We start from the raw sequence: 17,713 nt of genomic DNA on the forward strand, positions 1-17,713 counted from the left end.
ATGATGTTTCCACCCCCATGCTTCACAGTAGGTATGGTGTTCTTGGGATGCAACTCAGTATTCTTCGTCCTCCAAACACGACGAGTTGAGTTTATACCAAAAAGTTCTACTTTGGTTTCATCTGACCACATGACATTCTCCCAATCCTCTGCTGTATCATCCATGTGCTCTCTGGCAAACTTCAGACGGGCCTGGACATGCACTGGCTTCAGCAGCGGAACACGTCTGGCACTGCGGGATTTGATTCCCTGCCGTTGTAGTGTGTTACTGATGGTGACCTTTGTTACTTTGGTCCCAGCTCTCTGCAGGTCATTCACCAGGTCCCCCCGTGTGGTTCTGGGATCTTTGCTCACCGTTCTCATGATCATTTTGACCCCACGGGATGAGATCTTGTGTGGAGCCCCAGATCGAGGGAGATTATCAGTGGTCTTGTATGTCTTCCATTTTCTGATGATTGCTCCCACAGTTGATTTTTTCACACCAAGCTGCTTGCCTATTGTAGATTCACTCTTCCCAGTCTGGTGCAGGTCTACAATACTTTTCCTGGTGTCCTTCGAAAGCTCTTTGGTCTTGGCCATGGCGGAGTTTGGAGTCTGACTGTTTGAGGCTGTGGACAGGTGTCTTTTATACAGATGATGAGTTCAAACAGGTGCCATTCATACAGGTAACGAGTGGGGGACAGAAAAGCTTCTTACAGAAGACGTTACAGGTCTGTGAGAGCCAGAGATTTTCCATGTTTGAGGTGACCAAATACTTATTTTCCACCCTGATTTACGAATAAATTCTTTACAAATCCTACCATGTGGATTCATGGATTTTTTTTTCACATTCTGTCTCTCACAGTTGAAGTGTACCTCTGGTGCAAATTACTGACCTCTGTCATCATTTTAGGTGGGGGAACTTGCACAATCGGTGGCTGACTAAATACTTTTTTGCCCCACTGTATATACATATATATATATATATATACACACATATACATATATCACTGACTTTCAGCTTGTTGTGTTTGTGGATATATGACTGACTTTAATTATTAAACATTCGCACATAAATAAGTGACGTCATATTCAGTACTTTTGACAGTTCACTCTTCGGCTGCTCCATCTTATTAGGGAAATTCCATATACATAAATGTAAATTTCAAAACTCAACCCCATCATTTAATTTGTTTTTGATTGAAATTGAATATTACTTAAACTCTCTTAAATTAACTTCCAATAAAAAAGGTTTATCATTGATTTAAATTCATTCAGAAATGTTTAACAAATGAGCTGTCACAACTTTCAAGTACAAAGTTGTTATGAAGTCTGTCACATTCCCCCCTTTTTTTTTTCTTTTTTTCTCCTTTATTTATTTATCCTTCTTATTTCATTTTACTGTATATTGTTACTCTTATTTGCCTTGTATGTCTACTGTACAAACTGAACTGGAATGACTGACTGTTCACTTTATAATTTCAATAAAGTTTGGGGGAAAAAAAAGAAAATCTCTTCGGCCGCTCCCTTCTGCCGTATTTTGCGGCAAAATTATCCACACCCACCGCTGGGCTATGAATTGTGGGATATATGGGACCACGAAGCGTGCGCCGGACCACGCTTGATATTTGGGGAAATCGACGGCACATTTGGAGTATGCATTTGAAGTACACTTCGAATTGGGACAGCCGTCGTCGCGTGGCGGTGACGTAACCGCACTTAAAATGCGTACTTCAAGCATGCAGACCCTGAATTGGGACAGAGCCATCAAGCCATCCTGTCACACTGAGCATGTGCAAACACAGCAGCCAACATCCTGTTGCACTGAGCATGTGCAAACACAGCAGCCAACATCCTGTTACACTGAGCATGTGCAAACACAGCAACCAACATCCTGTTACACTGAGCATGTGCAAACACAGCAGCCAACATCCTGTTACACTGAGCATGTGCAAACACAGCAGCCAACATCCTGTTGCACTGAGCATGTGCAAACACAGCAACCAACATCCTGTCATACTGAGCATGTGCAAACACAGCAGCCAACATCCTGTCACACTGAGCATCTGCAAACACCGCTCTCAGCTTCCATCACTCACAAGCTCCACCCTCCACTTAAAAGCCCAGAACAAAACTTGTGACCAACACAGCACAGACAGAGGTGATGTTCACGCTCTGTTTCTGGGTGGGAAACTCACCTGTGGGTGTGGCTGTTCCTCCCCTACAATCTCTGATGTCACAGCTGCTAAATTAGACTGAACTGAAGCCAGACTCAAACAGAAAACATCCTCAAAGACTTAGAGAGAGAGCGCTGCTCTATCTCTGGACCCAAAATATATGTTCCACCACCACGCTGCAATGCATCTTGGGATAGGGTGGGCCCACCTGTGCTTCAAATCCAGGGAGAAGGTGGACACGTTTGTGGGAGGCTAGGATTCTGGACGCCCTTTGCGGCCACACTGTGATGTCATGGACCTCCAGAGGAAGCAGAGGCTGAATTTAAACACACCTGCTGACTTCATGTGTTCTGCTCTGACAGCTGCCATGTGTCACAGCGTGGATAATAAATCCATCAAACTTCACTCAGCTCCAATAACACCATCAGTGTTTGATGTCCAGAGGATTCATCAGCTTTAACCATGATAGAAGCAGGAAGTTAAGATGAAGATGATAAACCACACTGAGCGACACACTGCGAGCAGGTTCACAGAGGTCTGAGCAAGAGCGAATGAAAAAACTGAGCGAGAGGGGCTGTTATTAAATGAATGAAGTCCTCATTTCCCAGCTTCAGTCAGACTGGTTCACCTGTCCCCACACCAGTCACACCACTGGCTGAGAACATGGATCAGCACTTGCACTTGAGCACATGGATAATGTGACTTGGAGCTCTTTTGGTTCAGAGGCAGCAAGCAGTTAGGCAAAGAGAGAAGAACTCAGCCTGTGGGATTCACTGAAAGATGTCATATAAATCCTTAGCACCATCCACAAGCATTTGCATTATTTGCAAAGAACATGGAGAACATCGGTGTATGAACGCAGCAGTATTCGTGTATATTGGAACACCTGCATTAGGAAAACAACATTTACAGCTACATTTACCAGAGGATCACAGACCCGCGCAGTAAACACAAGAGAGATAAACATGTTTGTGAACACAGGTTTGTTCTTACAGATTTATGACTTAATGCCAAACTATTCTGATCTCATTTTAAAATGAAACATGTCCATGTAATGACTGCATTAACCTGATGGGCCTGAGGTCAAGCTTAGAATATATTGTTCATTTCTTCAAAAGATATTTCAGATTGGTCATACCTGATAAGTAGAAAAAGTAAAAATTCTATTTGAATGGTGTTTTTGTGTTTATTTATTTCTAAATTCTTGGACTGGCCAAAATGAAAAGGATTAGCAATGAGTATGTAACACTGGTGGTGCAATACTAGTAATGGGCATGTAAGACCTGTTAGTGCTACTTCTTGCCTTCGTTGCCTGTAGTACGGCAGTATAGTTACCTTTAACCACAGTACGAGGACAGAAGGGAAATATGGACCAGATCAGACAGGTTCTAGATTTGTAGGAGCTAAGGGTGTATGACAACAGAGGACTTGTACACAGTAGGTGTAGAAAACACAATTGCATTTATTAGCAATTATTAAAGTTGTGCACATTTAACAAAAGTAGAGTGCGCTTCTTGAAAACAAAATAAAATAAAATAAACCCCACAAATAGTCGACTCAAGGATATATTGTCTTTTGTGTCTTTTTTAAAGTCAATTTCAGTCTTTCAATGTTCAATAGTCACTCAGTGTGTTTGTAACCAGTCGGGTTACAATCTACCAGTTCATCCGGCTATTTGGGGTGGGCTCGCCATCCAGTACTGGAAAAGGGATCCTCGATTCTTCTCAGGTCCTCAAAACCAATCCAATCCAAATAAGCAAAGGGAAAAAACCTGACCTGGGGACCAGGCCAGAACACAGTAGTTCAACATTTAAGCTATCATGCCTGTAACTTATTATTACTACTGGTTGCTTGTAGTGCTTCTAAATTTCTTTCAAAATATTCTATGTTGTACAACAAATTATTCTCATTTCAAAGGGAAAAAGTGCATAGGAAATACACATTTAAAACAATACTAAATAGCTCAGCAGTGCATTAAAAATACACATTGGCTTGAGACTTATCAAGTTTCAGCTAAGTACAGTGCAGGTGAAGGCACTTAATTTCACGTTGCTAATACTTAATTGTGCAGAACTATAATTAGCACCATGACAAAAGTGAACATGTGCTAACATAACAACTTCGCACAAAACCATACATCAATACCACAGTAATGTGACATAAACCTTTAAAGAACATCTCGTATAAAGTGCAGCAGACTCAGTGCTAATTGCTTTAGCCTCGGAAAAGGCACTTTCATTGCAAAATGGCTAACGGAAGTTAGCATCGGAGCTAGCGGCAAGTAGCATGCTATGCTAGCGCACGTGTTTTTGTTTTTTTTTGTTTTTTTTTGCGATCAACTTTTTTTTTTTTATTAACAATTGAAACAATACAGTCACAAACAACATAACACATTATAGTGCAAATGAACTCTCGTGGAGGATAAAAAAAAAAAACACAGTCAATACAACAAAACTAACAGCAAGGATATGGGGGGACGGGGGCTAGACAAAAAATCCACAGTATTAACGGGGAAGAATTAAAAAAAGAGCACAGGTTGATACACAATAAAGGTAATAATCAAAACAGTAGCAAATGGGAAATGTCATCATAGATTGTGGCAAATCTGCTTGACTTCAGTTTTTTAAGTGACATGAAATAATGTTTAAAGTCATTGATGAACCATGTAAAGGATGGTTTTCTATTCCTCCATTTACAACAATGTATATGGTATTTACCTAACAGGATGACAATGTTAATCACATTAGAGACAGATGGATGTTGTTTAGCCATATAGAAAATAATATCAGAAATATTAAACTGGGGAATATCGTTGATCTTGAGGGATAACCAACTGTGTAGTTCTAACCAAAAGGCAGCTGATACAGGACATGAGAAAAACAAATGGTGTAATGTTTCACAGGCTGAATCACAAAATGCACACTGATCAACCTCAAATTTAAACCTCCTCTTCAAAAATTCAGACACAGGATATATATTATTAATTATCTTGAAATGAGTTTCTTTTACTTTTGGGGAGACAGGCCACTGAGTGAATTTTGAGAACGCCTTTTCCATGAGTGACTGGTCCCCATGAAGGGCCTGCAAATATCTACCTGAGTTAAACCCCTGGAAAAGAATAGATTTAAAATTCACACTGATAAATTTATTGTTACATTTACTATCATTTAGGATGCGGTTACCAATTTTTAAGTTTGGCAGCACTGGATTGACCACAGAGAGTAGCATTGTGTTGCGTATCAGCTGCCTTAGGGCCAAAGAGATAGCACAGCAAACTTTTCTGTATTCTTTTAATGGACAATTAAAGTCGTGTCTTTTTGAGAAAGACACGTAATCCAATAGAGCACCACTCGAATCCAGCAAGTCAGTTACAAACAAGATACCACTCTCAAACCAGTTCCTGATAAATAATGTCTTTTTGTTAGCAGTTATCACTCTATTGTTCCATAGGGTCGACATGTGAGGAGAAAAGTTGTGTGTAAACACCATTTTCCAAAAATGAAGAATCTGTTTGTGAAAATTACAGAGTGTAACAGGTATTTTACTAGTCTCAAAGTCACATTTTAATAGAAAATCAATTCCTCCAAATTCCTTATATAAAGATCTGGGTATATGAAACCACATGGAATCAGACTGAGATAAGCAAGCTCTGAGCCAGTTGATCTTAAAAGTTCCGATCATTGATTCAAAGTCTAAGGCTCTGACACCACGCTTCTCATAGTCTTTAACCAACTGTGATCTCTTAATATAGTGGGTTTTGTTTTTCCATAGGAATTGAAAAATAATTGAGTTGGCTTTCCTAATATTTTGGGGAGAAATATAAAGAGAATGACATGGGTAAATTAATTTAGAGATACCTTCAGCTTTGGAAAGGATGACTCTGCCAAATATAGTGATATCCCTGGTTAACCAATGACTAAGGGATTTCTTCATGTCTATGATACGATTGCAGATGTTGTTGTCTTCTCTTCGGGACATATTTTTAGAAATCACCATACCTAAATATTTAACTTCCAATTCAACTCTTATAGAAGCTATATTAGAATCAGAACACGTGTGAATAGGTAACAATTCACATTTGTTAATATTCAGACACAGTCCTGACGCCTGGGAGAATAATTAGATAGTGTTAAGCGCTTTAGCTACCATGGATTTATCTCTTAAAAACAGTGCAGTATCGTCAGCAAACTGGCTTATTTTGAATTCCTTGTCAAAGATGTTAATACCATATAAATCAGGGTCTTTTTGGATGATAAGTGCCAGCAGTTGAGTGGTTAATATGAACAATTTGGGGGAAATAGGGCATCCCTGACAGATACCTCTCTGCACATCAAACCTAGGTGTCATTCCAGGGTTAAGTGAGACAGAGCTAGAAATGTTACTGTAAAACATTTTGATCACATTACAAAAGTTTTCCCCAAAACCCAGGAAATTCAAGGCTTTAAGCAGGAAGGGATGTTCAACCGTGTCAAAAGCCTTATAAAAGTCCAAAAACAACACTAAGCTTTCTGTCTTTATATGCTGGCGATAATCAAGCATATCAAAAATCAATCTAATGTGATTGTGTATATGTCTTCCTTTTATAAACGCCGACTGACATTCATCCACTAAATGTGATAAACAATCATTTAAGCGGTTCGCATATACATGAGCCAGTAATTTATAATCATTACACAGAAGGGTTATGGGTCTCCAATTATCCAGAAGTAGTTTGTCTTTGTTGGGTTTTGGAATTAAAGTAATTAGACCTTGTTTCATTGTAGGTGAAAGATTAGTTGATGAGATACATTCTAAGTAAGCACTGTAAAGAGTTAATCTAATGTCATGCCAGAAAAAGAAGTAAAATTCCACTGTTAGCCCATCAATACCTGGTGATTTGCCCCTGGGCATTTGTCCGATTGCCTTGTCCAGCTCTTCGATTGCAAGTTTACTCTCCATACGAACCTTTACATCCACATCCAATGTCCCATTAAGGCCTCTAAGACTTTCCAGAAACACAGTGCCATTCTCCGTTGAATAGGTTGACTTGTAAAGGTTACTGTAAAAATGAAGTATTTCCACGTTTATTTTGTCATGGTCCTCAGTCAAAACCCCCTTGATATTCAGTGATTGGATCTTCTTATTTGATTGTCTGTATTTCTCTAAATTAAAAAAGTAGGAAGAGTTTTTCTCACCCTCCTCAATCCACCGTGCTCTTGAACGGACATAGGAACCATTGGCTTTCTCTAAGAACATTTTGTCTAGTTGAGATTGAAAAGTGTTTAGTTGTATATGTTCGTCCAGAGATAAATCCTGTTTGCAGCATAGCCTGTTAAAATAAACAGTGATCAGTTAGAGGGGAAGCTGAGATTTCACACTTAGAAATGTTGTTGATCAAATTGTTAGAGACTAACCAGTAATCAATCCTGGAACACTGACCATTATTAGATGAATTAAACCAAGTAAATTGAGATACAGATGGATTTTTCAGCCTCCAAGCGTCACAGAGACTACCTTTGTTGACCAAATTAAGGATACTTTCATCGTAACTGTGGCATGAGGTCCTGGATGGAAGACGATCAACAGAGGGATCAGGAGCTAAGTTAAAGTCTCCCCCCACAACAACTTTGTCAACAAGATAGCTCAATTTCCATTGCTCTAACTGTTCGCAAAGGAAGGTTAGAAGTTTCTTATTCTGAGCTCTATTAGTATAACCATATACACACAGCAGAATGTATTTTGAACCATTAATCTCTGACATTATCATCAGCCAATGACCATCAGAATCACTTTTACAGTCTATGACATTTCCCGGAAGCTTATTAAATAAAATCATCACTCCAGCTGAGTGAGACGTACCATGACTAAAGAAAACAGATTCACCCCACTGTGTTTTCCAGAACTTTGTGTCTGCGTCTGCCGAATGGGTCTCTTGTAGAAAGACACAGTTAGCCTGTTGCTCCTTGCAAAAAAGAAAGATAGCCTTACGCTTCACAATGTTTCTTAGCCCCCTGACGTTCAAAGAAATAATAGATAACATATAACACTATTACAAACGTATTGGGGAAAAAAAAGAAACTTAAGAAGACACGCAGGAACGAGCAGCTGTGTCCTGTATAAAAGAACTATTCAGTGCAATAACCCATAAGAACCGGGAAATTTTTAATTAAATGACATGCTAAGCAATAGGCTTAATCAACAGCAGCATACCTGAGAGGTGAAAAAGGTCACACAAAAGAAAATCAGTTCGGGTCCACTCTTTGGTTATCAATCAGAGCGTAGCCGTCCTTCAAAAATGCTCTCTTTCCCTTACTCCTGGCGTCCTGGACCAGCGGCCACAGCTTAACTCGAGCCTCCCGATCTTCCTTGGAGAAGTCTTCCTTGAAGCGGATGTTCATCTCCTTGCAAACCCTCGCATGCCTCGATTTCTTCCAGACGTCGTCCCGGACCGTTCTCATGCCAAACTGGATAATTATGGCTCTCGGGGACCCGGAAGATGCAGCGTTCCCCTTCTTTCCCAGCCGATGAACAGTATCAACAGTCTCTCTCAGTTTATCCACAGACAAGGGCACAACTCTGGTGAGAATCCCGATAACTTACTCTCTCGTGTTTTCATCATCTTTCTCAGGAAGACCAGTCAGCCTTAGGTTCCATCTCCTCTTATATCGAGCATGTTCCTGACAGGAGCTGCGCAGGGATTTGTTTTCTTTCTGCAGCTCACCAACTTTCTCCTGGAGTTCTACTATACTCTCTTTATTTTTTCTTATTTCCGCCGTGTTCATATCAATGCGCTTTTCAAACTTACGCAGCAACGCCGTCTGTTCATCCATCTTATGCTTTAACACATTGACTGCTTGCAAGATAGCTGCGGCGGTGTCCTCCTCCTCCAGCTGCTGCGCTCGCACCCCTCTTGCTTTCTTCGGGTTAGGGCTTTTCGTCGGAGTGTGAGCCCAGTTGATTCTGGAGTCATTGGAAGTTATGTCAGTGATCTCCAAATCTTGAATATCCTCCTCGTCACACGCCTCTCTCAACACCGAAACATTGTAGTCATGATCCATCGTGGTCATAGGACAAGTATCAAAATTAACCCCGGAAAAATTACAACTTAAAGCTGGTTTATAGTTAATTCTTCAGTGGCTGGTTGAAGTGCACAAAAAGCGCAAAAGACGGGTTATTGCTTTTAATAAAGTCACAGTTTCAGGACAAAAGAAAGCCAAAAAAGTTCGGACGCCTGCAGTAAAGTTGCTGCACACTCCGCCATCTTGTTTCCTCCCCTGAGGGAAGAGGTCTCTCAGTCCTGACAATCCACATTTTTTTAATTAATTTTTTTAAGGAACTTTATTTACAAACAACAGTATAACATACAAGGCACCATCATTAATCCGAACATGTAACATCCTCGGTTGAGCATTATAGCAAGAAAGAAAAGGAAGAAAAAACAAACAAAAAAAAATAAAAAAAATAAACACAAAGCGAAAAGAGCTAGCACAAAAAGAAAGAACAGTCGTGAAGGATTTGAACCAAAGGCAAAAAATAACATGAACAAAAAAGGGCAGTCAAGATTATAAATTAGGGAGGTTTCTTTTTTAACATAGATTAAACTCTTTAAATAAAACAACAAGTTTATGAGCTTTCTTATTATTCACAAGTTTCAGCGATTTAGCCCAGAGTTTAAAGTCATTCAGCCATCTGTTTATACATGGTTTAGCTTTAAAGTATCTGCATTTCTGAATAAAAAAATTTTCCCATTAACAAAAACGTCCTAATCAACAGGTCAAAATCTGCATTCTCAGCAAGAATTCCAAACTTTATTACTGTCACCGTCAAATGTGGTAACTGAATTCTCCTGGACTGTAGCCAGCTCCACATGTCAGTCCAGAAGGAGTGCACTGATTCACAGTAGAAAAACAAGTCATCCAGACTTTCAATATCATTTTCACAAAATGTGCAGGCGTTCACATCTAAGTTTAATTTCCGTCTTAAGAATTCATTGGTTGGATAAACCTCATTAATGATTTTAAAGTGAACCTCTTTTACTTTAGGGGAAAGAGGAAGTGAAATATACTTTTTTCTTATCGCCTTAACCTCCATGGTCTCAAATTCTTTAAGGATAAAATTTCTTTTAACCGGATTAGGGCAAATTTCATTTATCAAAATATAACTGATCACTTTGTTTGTAAACCTGCTATCACCAAATTCAACTCCAGCTATGCAGAGCTGTTTGACAATCCACATTGATGGTACATGAGCATCTGGCTGCAGCCACAGGGGAGCGCCATACTGCGACCGGAAACACGTCACTTCAGTTAAATCGACTTTGACAGCGAAAACTAAATTGTATTTTTGTTACTATTGATGCTGCTGATAAATAAATTTGAGTCTAAGTGTTTTTTTTAACAATCTGGGTTCATTGAAAAAATCACCATCCCTTCAGCTTGTTCGTGGCCAAAAGTGTCCATGTGTTATGTTTTTGTTTCTTTGCTACTTTTTCTGCATAAAGTTTTTTCATAAATATAAAATAGTCATTACTTTTTACATTTTTAATCCTTCAAACACCCTTTTCTAGTACAATGCACTTGTTTGAAGACAACCTCAAAACTCACCATTTCATATGCCAGCAGTGCTACTGGAAATTATTGTACAGTGGTCCCTCACTGTAACGCGGTTCACCTTTCGCAGACTTGCTGTTTCGCTGATTTTTTTTTTCGTTAACAGCACATTGTGTTGTGCGTTCTGATTGCTGTAGACCATTGTCAATCAATCTAGTGCCGCGTATTTTTGTTTTAATTATGTAAAATTTTAACTGAAAATTTATGCGAAGTAACGGTGCTGTTAATTCTCATATTGCAATGCTGATAATGTGGGTGATGACCGCGGTGAATGCAGTCACACACCATCCTCTACAGAATGGTTTGATGAAATTGGTGATATTGATGCCACACCTTCTGAAGGGCATTTTGACATTGATGAGCTTCTTTCACAATCTGTACTTTGGTATCAAGCAATTGACAGTGTTAATGACGACCTCCTATCGTCACCTACTGCGCATTCTGATGCAACTGGTAGTCTTGATGTTGTGTCCTCTGCTGACCATTTTGACTCTCATGAGCATCCGCCTTCTCCTAGCGATGATTTTGATGCAGCTGTTGATGTATTAGATAATACGAATGAAAGTGACACTGTGCAGATTGGCGGCAGCAGTGGTGATGGCAGCGGTGGGGTTAGGAGTAGGGACATGCCTCATTTTAATTCCAGAGAACTGCGTCAGTGTCTTGATTTTAGAGAGACCGGTCTAGATAATCTGCAACAGGTTCCCTGCAGGGTGCGAGAGAGTTTAGCTAATTTAGGTAATTAAATTAAATTTAATTAAATTGACCAAGCCTTAGAAGATGCATGACATCTGTATAATCTGTATAATGACATCTGTATAATCCTCAAAATAGTAATAACAACCTGTGTTTTTGTCTGTGCTTGGCGCATGCTCTCAATGCTGAGGTGTCTGAGGATGAGAAACTACTCTGTGCAAAGCAGCTACACATTGATGCAGGGCTCGACCCCAGGCAGCAGGTTTCTTTCACCAATGTCAGCAGTTTTAAAAAACAGCTAAATGTTAAAATCGTTATTTTCCATCATACTGCAGGACGAAAACAGCTACAGTGTTTCAAAACACACGACACACCGCAGCCTCAAACCATATATATGTATTTACACGATGGTCATTATTATGTCATTGAAAGCACAACAGGGTTTTTTGGAGTTAGCTATTTTTGTAATTATTGTTATAGTACATATCAGACTCCACTGTGCCACACATGTAGATTCAGATGCAATGTATGCTTTACACTGTGTCAAAACTACCCGTCACAGACTGTGAAATGTGCAGACTGTAAACGTGTCTGTAAGTCGCAGCATTGCTACCATCAGCACAAACTAGTAGAACCGCTACATAATCTAATACCGTGTGATCGTATGAAATACTGTGAAACATGTGGTCTGGTATACAGGAAGTCAGACAAATCAGAACACAAATGTGCCCCAAGTGCATGAACACTCTGTGGAGAACGCCTGGTAGACACTGGCATGAATCACAAGTGTTTTCTTCAGCCTGCTGAAATGAAACAACCTCATGAAAAATACATAATATATGATTTTGAGACCCGGTATCATGACGGAAAGCACGAGGCCGTTTTTGTGTGCACAATGGATATGCATGGGAAAAAATTCTGTTTCAACACATTGAATTGTGTGTCTGCATTCGTTGGACACTACAGAAGGCCTAAATACCGTGGCTATACATTTATAGCCCATAATTCTTCAGGTTTCGACAGCTATATTCTCCTGGAATACCTCGTTAAACAGGGTATTGCTCCGGGTGTAACAATGAGAGGGAGTCGTGTCGTTCTAATGTATGACAAATCCTATGATCAGAGATGGATGGACTCATTTAGCTCTCTGCCCATGCGTTTGGCCAAAACACCTTCTGCCTTGGGATTCGAGGACCTTGAAAAAGGCTTCTTTCCACACACATTTAACACAAGGGCTGACGAATTCTATGTAGGTCCTTATCCTGCCCCGTCTTTTTACGGGTATGAAAAAATGTCTGAATTTGAAAAGGAGAAATTGATGGAGTGGTACAAGCCTGCCTGCGAGAAACCATTTGATTTACAGGCTGAAATGTGTAAGTACTGCATTAATGATGTCGAAGTGTTGAGAATGGCTTGTAAAATATACTGCGAGACCTTGATGGAGTGCACGCAGATTGATCCATTTTCACACGCCACCCTGGCATCATACTGCATGGGGATTTTCAAAACCTTGTTTCTTCTAAAAGACACCCTGGCACTGACTCATCACGGTGCGTATGTTGATCAGAATAAGACATTTTCAGACGTGTGAATGCTCTAAGAATGCATTATGGTCTTAATGTCGTGGTCATGTGGGGGTGTGATCGGTCATCATTAAAGTCGACTGATCAGTCAGTCAAGGACTTTCTGCACAAATACAAAAAGCCTGAGCCTCTGGACCCTAGAGACGCGTTGTTTGGGGGGAGGACTAATGTGATGAAATTGTACCACAAGGTTGATGATGGTGGAGATGAAAAGATCAGATACTATGATTTTACAAGTCTCTACCCCACTGTTCAGTGCACGAAAAATTATCCAATAGGTCACCCTCAGATCATATACAATCATTTTGACAGAGTTGAAAATTATTTCGGGTTTGTTAAGTGCACTGTGCTTCCTCCAAGGGGTCTATTTCATCCTGTTCTGCCCTACAAGTGCCACAATAAGCTGATGTTTCCTCTCTGCAGAACGTGTGCTGAAGAGCAGCGCCAGCACAGTGATTGTGTGCATGCTGAGCGTGAGAGGCAACTGTCAGGTACTTGGGTTTCCTTTGAGCTTGAAAAGGCTATTGAAAAAGGGTATCAGATTGTCTGCATCGCTGAAGTTTGGCACCTCCCTAATAAGACTGACACACTGTTTAAGCCGTATGTCAAAACATTTTTGAAATTCAAGCAGCAGGCATCTGGATACCCGATGCTGATGTTTAGTGACCATTATGACGTAAAACAGTTGTAAAAAAAGTTCAGGTGGTCTATAACAAGAGAAGGGTGGTGCCTGACTATACAACACTCCCTTCCCAGATAGCAAGGAGACATTGAACAGATGTTGATTTTCCATCTGAACCATCAGAATCGTCAGGATTGAAATGTCAACACAAAACCAATGTTGAAACAACATTGAAATACTGATGAAACCTTACACTGACATTGAAATAACATTGATTCACTGTTGTTCTGTCATCGTTGATTGTTGATCTATTTATAGTTGACAAGGTGACAACAATCACGTTGAAAAACCATCGATTTATGGTTGAGCGGGAAATTAAAGCTGCTACCACTTGGACTATTCCGCAGCACCCCTCTCAGTGGTACATCCCTCCAGGTAACCATTGTCTTGTACAGTAGAGCGGGACATTAGATTTACTCTCAGCGGAATTGACCGGAGAAGGCATCAGTTCATGCACTGCACTGGCCTGCGCCACGATTAGTATAAGGTAAGAATGAATGACTTTTGTTCTATTCGTTATTTCCATGGTTGCATTTGAATAACAGTAAAAAAAAAAAAAAAACTTGTTAATGTAAAGTTTCGGATAAAATGTGGGAGCCCGAAATTGTGTCTACTTTCATCTTACAATCTGGCAACAAATAAATTGCACTGCAAACAAAGTCTATCAACAAAGAAAACATTTTCGTTTCATACTTTTCCGTTATATTCCCTTATAAAGCTAGCTTTAACGCTTCGAGGGTTCCTTTGTTCTTGCCGTCGCCTCGGCGCTTGACCCAGACTTTCGCTCTGTAGTTGCTTTTTAGCATAGTACTACAAAAAATTGTAAATCTGTGATATATGATTGATAAACGTAAAGGTAACTGTATAAATGTGTTCAATGACTTTGTTACTTTTAATGATTGGAGAGCACCCGCTTCGATTCGCACTCAATTCAAACTTTACGCTGCACGCTCACCTAACTTTACGCTGCACGCTCACCTAACTTGCGTTTGCACCTTTTGTCCACACGTAAACTGCGTTTAGCATTTACGTGTGGACGAGGAAGACGGAGAAAACGCAGCGTCAAAGGTGTGCGCCTATTTTGACGCCACACTGTGCGCCAAGTTTTTGTCTCGGTGCCATGAATTCCTACAATGGCAGACTTAGACAAAATACTGTTAATTTTATTATCTTCAGTGTTTAAATGCTTACATATACGGGTTTGCTTGTAATTGTTGCCTATATACATTTTAAGCTATTATTTATTATTTAGTTCAATCAATAGATCAAGTTTTGTAGTGACTATGAAATATATTGTAATTATCTGTTTCCTGTTTATCCTAGACAGGGCAAAAAAGGACTCCAAATTAAAAAAAAGATAAAAATGAAAGACTGGTGCATTGTGCAGTTTAGCACTGGTGGTACAGAAATAGTCCCTAGATCATGGATAAATGGGGAGAAATTGTCATGGCCTCCATATCCTCCGTGAGACACATTCAGGATCCACGACGCAGTAAAGAGGAGAGTTCATCCTGGTGCAACATGGCTCACCTATGCACCAGTCCGACTTCTAATAAGCCATGGTGGGTATCATCTGGATTGGTGTTGTATAAATGTAACAATAACAAGTTTTTCGTGTCCTAATTTATGTCTGGCCATACATTGTGTTTGTACTTCCAGACACATTTCACGAAGCAGAACGCAGTCTTCAGAAATATCTAAGTGAACACTGTGATACGTCTGACCTTCAGTCCGAAGCTGAAACTCAGACCAGTCATAAAAGAAAGCACAAGTAAAACTTTTTTTATTTCACAAACATATCTTTGATTGCTAAGAATTTATGATCTTGTCTTTTATACATATCTGTGGTGCTTGCATACTGCAATATCACCACATAATATAGTCCAAAAAGTGGAAGCTTGTAAACTTTTTATAAATGCAAAGCCGTGTACACTTGTGCACTTCAAAAATTCCTTGTATACTGTACCTTCTTGCACATCTCCGTTTCCTGTGTGTGTTGTTATAAATCAAACTGTAACTTTAGGAAAAAATATTCCAAAAGCACATTTGTAATTACTTATGACCGTTTTCAACTTTTTTTCTTTAGACCAAATCCCCTGTACACATATAGTGACTCAGAGGATGAGCAGCCCACAAAAAAAATGGTTTCCCCAGGCCCCTCGAGTGAAAATACCAGGTAATAAAATACTGTCTAGTGTCTTTGTACATGTCTGTGTGTGACACAAGGAAACGTTTGACAAGTTGTCTGTATTCTTAAATACTTAAAAAAAAATTATCTTTTTCTGTCAGACCTGACGAGAGCTGTTAACGAACTCCGTGAGGAGGTCAGAGCCATCCGCAATACCGGCTGCAATGAATCGGTAGATGCTGGGGTACTGCCTCTGGATTTGCCCTTGCACAACATTGAGGAGCTAAACAATGCAGAGCCAGCTCTTCAATCACAAGAGGCAAATAAGGCAATGGTAAGTATATAAAGGTTATGTACATTTTGTAACTATAAAGTGTAATAGCTGTCAGATGTGATTTAAATACATAACAACGGCCTGTTGATTAAACACACAAGCACTTGCATACACATTTAAGACATGAGACACGCTAATTCCATCTCTTAAAATGTGTCTATAGGTGAGACGCTTTGCCTTGATTGGAGCCTGACGCAGCAGTTAGGGGCAAACTCTATGTCCGAGTTTGTCTTTGCACAAGCAGTGCAGAAATGGCTCCGATACGCCCCAGATCGTTTGGGTGGTGCAGGACGCACATCATGCAAAAAATTACAAACTTCTGTGAATCATATAAACGTAAATCGGAAACTGTCTTTTAATAAAGTATTTAGCAAACGAAACATGCCTATTGACCTTTTTTTGTTTATTTTTTTCTCTGTTACATCACATGCAATGCTTTCTTATTTTAGGATATTAATATTGACATGATACATTGTGAGACATTTGGGGTTTTTTTTATAAAGGGTGTCCAATTTAAGGAATAAGTACAATTATGTGTTTAGGTGGTTGAAGTATTGATGGAAACATGCAGTAGTTTAGTATTGGTTAAAATACCTATAAAGAAAGGTAGATTTCCAGTCATGATTTAACTGTTTTAATAAAAAGCAACTGTGCGAAAGAGGTGGAAAATCAACACCATAGCTCAACAGTGTTTCAATATCAGAATCTGATATTGTTTCAATGTCAGCAGTATTAGAAAATATAACGTTGAATCAACGTCAGGTTTCAACATTGATTCAACATCAAAACCTGACGTTGTTTCAACATTAAAAAAGGGTGCAAGAGTGACGTTAGGTCAACGTCACACTTCAACGTTGGTTCAATGACACAGCCTGATATTGACTCAACATTGTTTCAATTTTTCCTTGCTATCTGGGTTATGGATACTGATCAGGATCAAGCCTTTGATGGGAGGCTCCAGCACCCTTTAGTTTAGTTATTAGCGGCCGAGTAATTGTGGAAAGACTTTCTTTGTCAAAAGCATCATTGAAAAAGCATCCACTATTATTTCAGCCAAAATTGACAATATTGTTTACATCTACTCCTGCTGGCAACCTTTATACAATCAACTTCTTCAGATAAGAAAAATCACCTTTGTGAATGGTATACCGGAGTCTCTGAGTGACGATGTCCTTTTACCTCCGGATAAGAACAACTTGCTCATTATCGACGATGTGATGAATACTGTGTCTGACAGCATAGAAGTTCAAAATGTGTTCACACAATACGTTCATCATAGGAACTTGAGCTGCATGTGTTTAGTTCAGAATTTTGTTGAACACTAATTATTTAACTCTGTTTAACAACCCGAGAGATAAATATCAAATTTCAGTTTTAGATTGACAGATGTTTCCAGGTAATACAAAATACTTCTTAGAAGCTTTTAATGATGCCACATCCACCCCATACAGGTATCTTCTAATCGATTATAAATCTAAGACGCCTGACTATTTAAGACTCAGAACCAATTTGTTGTCAGATCGTCAAGTTGTTTATATCCCCAAAAA

The 17,713-nt window shown here is 39.5% G+C and overlaps 1 pseudogene; it reads right to left on the reverse strand.

The window, feature by feature from the left end:
* Nucleotides 1–8,376: 8,376 nt before the first annotated feature.
* On the reverse strand, nucleotides 8,377–9,396 carry LOC147336542 (uncharacterized; annotated as a pseudogene).
* Nucleotides 9,397–17,713: the final 8,317 nt, after the last annotated feature.

This window comes from Aulonocara sp. 'chitande type north' Nkhata Bay, linkage group LG3, assembly GCF_057382095.1.
Source record: "Aulonocara sp. 'chitande type north' Nkhata Bay isolate Kocher_YH1m ecotype deep benthic linkage group LG3, A_spYH_male_GT1.1, whole genome shotgun sequence".
In the NCBI taxonomy this organism is placed as follows: Eukaryota; Metazoa; Chordata; class Actinopteri; order Cichliformes; family Cichlidae; genus Aulonocara; species Aulonocara sp. 'chitande type north' Nkhata Bay.